Source organism: Halichoerus grypus, chromosome 7 (assembly GCF_964656455.1).
Source record: "Halichoerus grypus chromosome 7, mHalGry1.hap1.1, whole genome shotgun sequence".
Lineage (NCBI taxonomy): Eukaryota > Metazoa > Chordata > Mammalia > Carnivora > Phocidae > Halichoerus > Halichoerus grypus.
This window is the reverse complement of record NC_135718.1, coordinates 31402643-31409537: the sequence shown is the minus strand read 5'-3', so window position 1 is coordinate 31409537 and position 6895 is coordinate 31402643. Positions and strand designations below refer to the sequence as shown.

Sequence of the window (6895 nt, the reverse complement as noted above, 5' to 3'; positions counted from 1 at the left end):
TTAACTCACAAAAGAAGAGCTGCAAATGGCTGATAAGGAAGCTCACAATCTCACTAAAGCGAAGAAACAAAATAAAGCGAGTATAAGTACCATCTTTTTAACCTATCAAATTGGTTCAGCTTTTAAGACGTGATCAGCTTCAAGTTTGTCAAAGGCATTGTTAAATGGGTACCCTTGTGGCAGACAGGGCTACAAATTGAAAGAAACATCCTAGAAGGCAATTTGGATTGTAAAATGTTAATATGCTCAAAAGAATAAAATAGAATTTTAGAATTTTTTCCTGAGTGTAGAGTTATTTACAATAGTGCAGAATTAGAAATGATGTAGTCATCTAACAATAATGTAGTAACATTCAAGGTGGCCAGGTGGCTCTGGCTCACTGGGTTGCAGGATCAAGCTCATACCAGCTCTTGAAAGACAATTAAATTTTCAGAAATGTTGTGAAGCTATTGTTAATATAGCCATTACTTGAAAAATAAATTAAATAAGCCTATAATTAAATAAGTTATATTTAAAACAAAGGTAATAGATATTCAAAACTCATCTCTTTCTGGTTATTTTAATACATTTTGCTAGTATCTATGCTCTTGAGATTACTCACCCCTATGGTATCTATCTCTAAGGTAGGATGACGACATAGCAGTTTGCCACTGCACATCTCTTCCCAACTCCACGTTCAGCGACACTGTTGGAGCTTGAAAGCAGCCATGGTCAAAGTATTTACATCACAGGAGTCGGCAGACACTGCAAGTCAGGGCTGTTTGGGCTTTTGTTTGAAGGCTAATTATTAAACATTCACCAACACACCACCACTCTGGCTGCGTCAGCCTCAGGTTCAAGTACAACAGGATGGTGACAGCACCCTCAAAAGTGCGCGATCCACCCCGAGTGGAATATTTTTGCCACATCTCCATCCCTAGAGCCAACACCAAGGCCAGGGAGAAAGTGATACCCACCCTCCATCTTGGAGCTGGGTCAGAGGCCCACCCATGATCCCCACATGAAAGTCAGGGGCTGTCATTGGAAGAAGGGAGAATGGCTACCAGCGTTTGAACGATCAAAATATAGCCCCCATGGCTTGTAAAGCAGTAGCTTACACTTAGTATCTATGTCCCCAACCCACCTCAAGGTCTCCTTCTTCCATTCTTCATGGACAAGAGGCAAGTGGTTCTGGACTAGTGAAGCTCTTGGTACATGGGGAGAGATGGGTAGGTTCTGATCTGAGACCTCTTCCCCACAGTCTCCGATCTTCCCCTGTGGTGGGATGATGTCCCCACTATCTTCCCCTAGTCCCATTTTTTACTGTTCATGGTTCGCTTCCAACATAGACAAAGGAGACATACATTCTTGTGTAGGTTCCTGAGATTTTTAGAAATGAATTTAAATTATTTTTCCTTTAAAGGTTCCTAATCGAGTGGGGGAGACATACAGACAAATAATTATGAACGATGTGAAGTGTGCTTTCACATATATATATATATATATGCCCACTGAGAGCTAGTGGGGAGTTAGGAAAATGGGGACAGCTCCCTAGAGAAAAGGACCTGTGGGCTGGAGCTTGCCATACAAATAGGAAGCTTGTGGAGAGGAACACAGAGGGACTTTCTCTTCCAAGGGAACAACATGAGCTCTGGCACCACAAGGTCACCCAGCTTCGTTTGCTCCCTTTTTCCCAAACTCCAGATACCTCAAGAAAATTTCCCCTCCTCTCTTGCTCTCCTTTCCATTCTGAGCCAAAAATAGAACTCACACATGGGAGTGACACCAAAGCCCTGTGTGGTACACTGTTGTGCGGGGGAGGAAGAGCACCCGGGCTTTAAAGTGGATCGACAAAGTCTCTGGGCCACCGGCATGACCCCCAGGCTCCTCGGGAGCCTCCAGCTGCTTCCACCACCTCCTTACACAGAACCCGTTCCTCTTCCAGAGAGGCACTCAAAGGAAACAAGTTTTACTTCTTTAGCTTTTCTCTTTGGCTCAATTACTGTTATCCCCACAGCAGACATTTCTGTAACAGTCTCTCAAGCCTGGGGACCAAAGCCCAATTTATAGCTTTGCTTCTATGGGAAAAAGTGCTTTCAAGTTCCAAACAACCAACTTACAAATAAATGATTGAACTCAATGAGCTTCCTGTGATCTTTTGCACACTTCAGTGAGAAAGGCTGGTAAGTGTGTGTGTGTCTGAACATTTCTAAATATGGGCTCCAGGTGTTACATTTTCAGACCAACCAAGTGTGACATTTTTTCCCTCTTAAAGCAACAGAACCATCTCTTGGGCGAACACATATCTGTTTAAGGGAAAACTTGGTGAAAGAAATGGCCGGGACCAAAAATATAATATAGCAATGCTGAGAGTTTAGGGAGAGAGGTATGTATTTCCAGAGTATAAGAAAAGAGGCTAACGTATTTTTTAACTTTATTATTACAGGCTCAGGCACCTGCAAGCACGGTGTGGGGGTGGGGAGGCGTCAAAGCCACTGAACAGCTGTTTTACTTTGAGTCTAGAGATCGCCAGGATGAGGTCGCTAGTCCGCTGCAAAACAAATCCAGACTCACCAAAATTTCTAAACCACACAGTGAAGAGAGCACAGTCTGTCTCCCTGAGAAGTCAATAGCATCAGATAATGCACGCATCAGAGGGGGTGACCATGCAAATTGCTTTTTTGCATCGAAAGAAGACTCTTGGGCTCAACACTTGATTCATTTCACTCTCCCACCCTTGCTTCCGCTCTTTGCTACACCCTTGACCTACTCTGTTCAGTCTCTTTATTTCTATAAACATCCCCACATAAATTTCTGCATCCCTGAATGGTAGGCATTTTTTAAATTAACATATGCCGTATTATTAGTTTCAGAGGTAGAATTTAGTGATTCATCAGTCGCATATAACACCCAGTGCTCATTCCATCAAGTGCCCTCCTTAATGCCCATCATCCATTTACCCCATCCCCCCGCCCCCCTCCCCTCCAGCAACCCTCAGTTTGTTCCCTAGAGTTAAGAGTCTCATGATTTGCCTCCCTCTCTGTTTTTGTCTTATTTTATTCTTTCTTCCCTTCCCCTATGTTCATCTGCTTTGTTTCTTAAATTCCACATATGAGTGAAATCATATGATGTCTTTCTCTGACCAACTTATTTCGCTTAGCATAATACCCTCTTGTTCCATCCACATCATTGCAAATGGCAAAATTTCATTCTTTTAGATGGCTCAGTAATACTCTCTTGTATATATATATACCACATCTTCTTTATCCATTCATCTGTTGATGGTCATCTGGGCTTCTTCCCTGTTTTGGCTATTGTGGACATTGCTGCTATAAACATTGGGGTGCATGTGCCCCTTCAAATCACAATGTTTGTATCCTTTGGATAAATACCCAGTAGTGCAATTGCTGGGTCTTAGGGTAGTCCTATTTTTAACTTTTTGAGGAACCTTCATTCTGTTTTCCAGAGTGGCTGCACAATTTTGCATTCCCACCAACAGTGTAAGAGGGTTCCCCTTTCTCTGAATGGTAGGCATTTAAAAAAAATACTGGTAACTACCAAATTAAAAATTAAAAAAAAAAGCTAACTTGCCCTTCTGAGCAGAGTCCAATATTTCATAGTGAGCAGGACTGACTATATATCTTGTGGGATCTGATGCAAAATGAAAATGTGAGGCTCCTTGTTCAAAAATTATTAAGAATTTCAAGACGGTGACAGCAGAACATTGAACCAAGCAGAGGGCTCTTCTGAGGGTGGGGCTCTAGGTGAGGGCGCGGCTGCACACACTCCCACGGAGCTGGCCCTGCTGGAGGGTTTTTATGAATGAGAGTGCGCACGCAGAGACACAGACAATTCCCTAGGCTGGCATAGAATTAACCAGAAATTCACGGTGAAAATGTAATAATGTGACCTCACAAAAAAGTGCCAACATTCTGTGGTGGTTTCCAATACACTTCCTGAGAACTCACTTATTTATAACGACTGACACAGAGAAAATGCTATAATTCGTTACAGCACCTGGGCCAACTGATGAATGGGGTGTTCTGGGTGATCTGGTCTCAGATTTTTGGAACGTAACAAAATACACTTAAAATGTGCCAAACATGGAAGGAATCTTGTCTTTGGAGACGTGCAGCATTTGTTTTCTCAAAAATAGGAAGGCTTCACGAATTTGCGAGTCATCCTTGTGCAGGGGCCATGCTACTCTTCTCTGCATCGCTCCAGTTTTAGTACATGTGCTGCCAAAGCGAGCGAATGGAAGGCCTTTTGAAGTCGCCCTTCCCCCGGGGCTGGAAGCATCTATAATAAGGCATGTGGAAGAGCTCTGTGTGCTGGGAACCGTGATCCGCCTTAGCCACCGCGTCACTGTAACTGATCAACATAAGTGCGGGGTAAAGCCAGGTTTACAGCTGAGTGCATCCTGAAGAACAGGTTTCTCTGGTTCCAACAACTCAAATCACAGTCGCATTTTTCTTCATTAAGTGCCCCACACCTGCTACCCAAATGGTAGTTTCACTCTCTCCTGGCTCTCCTGCTGCTGGTTTCATGGACAACCCCCTCTCCCAACCCCTACCAAGTCCACATCCAGTGTCCCCACCCCCTGTCCTCCTGGGCAATCTCTCTTCCCCTTGTGATAATGGAGTCATTGTCCCATGAAGTTTCTTGCAAACTTGGCAGGATAGCAGTGACATCTTCCTCTGCCCAGACTTCTGCTGGCTTCAAAGTGGGGAGGGGCATTTGTCCCCAGGAACGGGGAAGGGTCATGGCCGGGACTCAGGCACACCTGTCTCCAGCAGGACTGGTTGCAGATGATGCAGCTTGCATTCCCTGCGGGCAAACACAAGCCACCATCACATATTTACACTTTTTCCTCAGTTGCCTACTCCAATCTTCAATCTAGTCTCACGTGAGCATGAGGCCTGCATTTATGCGTGTCGCTGCTTCAGAGATGAGGAAGCTGGGGACACTAAGAAGACAAGGGACTCTGACCAAGCACTGTATTACCTGACGCTCAGCCTTTATTCTGTACTGCCCACAAACCTTTGCTGCAAATTAAATTATAAAGCAGCAAGTGTTAACATTTTCTAGGAAATAATTACATTTACAAGATTGCAAATAAACTCATCCTCTCCCTCCGGTTTTCCCTCCCTCCCCTCACCCCTATGCTGATTCACCTCCTTCTCCCTCAAAACCCAATGGATGATCTAACTTCCTAGTCTTCTCTTCCTTCCTCTACTCAGAGGCTGTCAGAAAACAGACTAATAAGCAAAAAAGCAGCAAACCCACAAAACTCACCAGCAAGGAGAAAGAAACTAACCATCTCCAAAGAAGTTGGAAAGATTTCCAGAAAGTTAATAAATTTAAAAATCTAGAATTGTGTTGTCTAAATTAACTGGCAATGCTGTACCGACCTGTAAAAATTCAAATAACAAATGTGCCACAGACCATTATAGTTTATAAAGCTTTTTCACATATACTAATGCACTTTAACTTCACAATATAGTATGACATGGATGCTATTATTAGACCCACTTTACAGAGGAGAAAACTGAGGCACAGAGCAGTTAAGTGACTGGCCCACAATTACTCAACAGGAGAAGTGAAGTCAGGTTTTCTGACCTGGGAGTCTGTGTTCTTTCCACTCTCCCACACAGTTGGTTGTTGAACTACATTTTCAGAACAATGCACCTGTATTTCTTCTTTTTCCAAATGACAAGAGACACAATTCAGAAAGAGCTACAAGCGTAGTCTAAAGTCTTGCAGCTTGGAAATTCTACTGCTGCCAAATTTAGAAGTCTCTGACCTTCTTTCAAAACTTAAGTAGGTTTCAAATCAGTGGAGAAAATATGGATTATTTAATAAAAGAATCTAGGACAACTAGGAAGCTACTTGGGGGAAAGAGACTTGGATCCCATACCCCACTTTGTACACAAAAATAAATTCCAAGCAGATTAAAGATGTAACCATGAAAATAAAACCATAAAAAAACCTAAAGGAGAACACGGATTTAGTTTTCCTTTCAGAGTCTCAGAGTGGAAAAGGGCTTTCCAAGTCTGACACAAAATGTAGAAGTCATAAAAGAGATCAATATATTGGCTACATAAAAAAATCCGTATGTTTATTTTTTTTTATTTTTTATTTTTTAAAGATTTTATTTATTTATTCATGAGAGACAGAGAGAGAGAGAGAGAGAGAGGCAGAGGGAGAAGCAGGCTCCCAAGGGGCAGGGAGCCCGATGCGGGACTGGATCCCAGGACCCTGAGATCATGACCTGAGCTGAAGGCAGACGCTTAACCATCTGAGCCACCCAGGCGCCCCAAAAATCCGTATGTTTAAAAGGCAGCACCATTAACCAAATCGAAAGTCAGAGGACAAATATGAGCAAGTATTTGCAACCTATATGCAGGAAAAAGCTAAATTTGTAATAGGTAACCAAATCCCAGAAATCAATAAGAAAAATACAACACACCTAGTGGAAAAATGGGCACAAGATATAAACGGATGGTTTGCAGAATTAGAGCACTTAAAGAGACGGAAAAGATGCACGAACTCACTCATATTAAGGGGAATGCAAATAAAAACTCCACTGAGATACCTTTTTCCGCATGTCCGATTGGCAAAGATCCCAAAGTCTGATAATACACTGGGTGTTAAGAGGATGAGGAAATGGGTCCATTCCCACCTCTCTGCTGTATGATCTAAGTGTAAATTAGTATATCCTCAATGGAGAACAATTTGCAGATGGGCAAGATCTATAAAAATTGGGCGCCTGGGTGGCTCAGTTGGTTAAGCGACTGCCTTCGGCTCAGGTCATGATCCTGGAGTCCCTGGATCGAGTCCCCCATCGGGCTCCCTGCTCGGCAGGGAGTCTGCCTCTCCCTCTGACCCTCCCCCCCTCTCATGTGCTCTCTCTCAT

At 43.2% G+C, this 6895-nt stretch overlaps 1 non-coding gene across 1 annotated transcript; it reads right to left on the bottom strand.

Annotated features, from left to right (window-relative positions):
* Window positions 1-4126: 4126 nt before the first annotated feature.
* On the bottom strand, window positions 4127-4229 carry LOC118547950 (U6 spliceosomal RNA). The gene has a single exon (XR_004923360.2). It is a non-coding gene; the product is annotated as a U6 spliceosomal RNA (small nuclear RNA).
* Between the last annotated feature and the right edge of the window lie 2666 nt (window positions 4230-6895).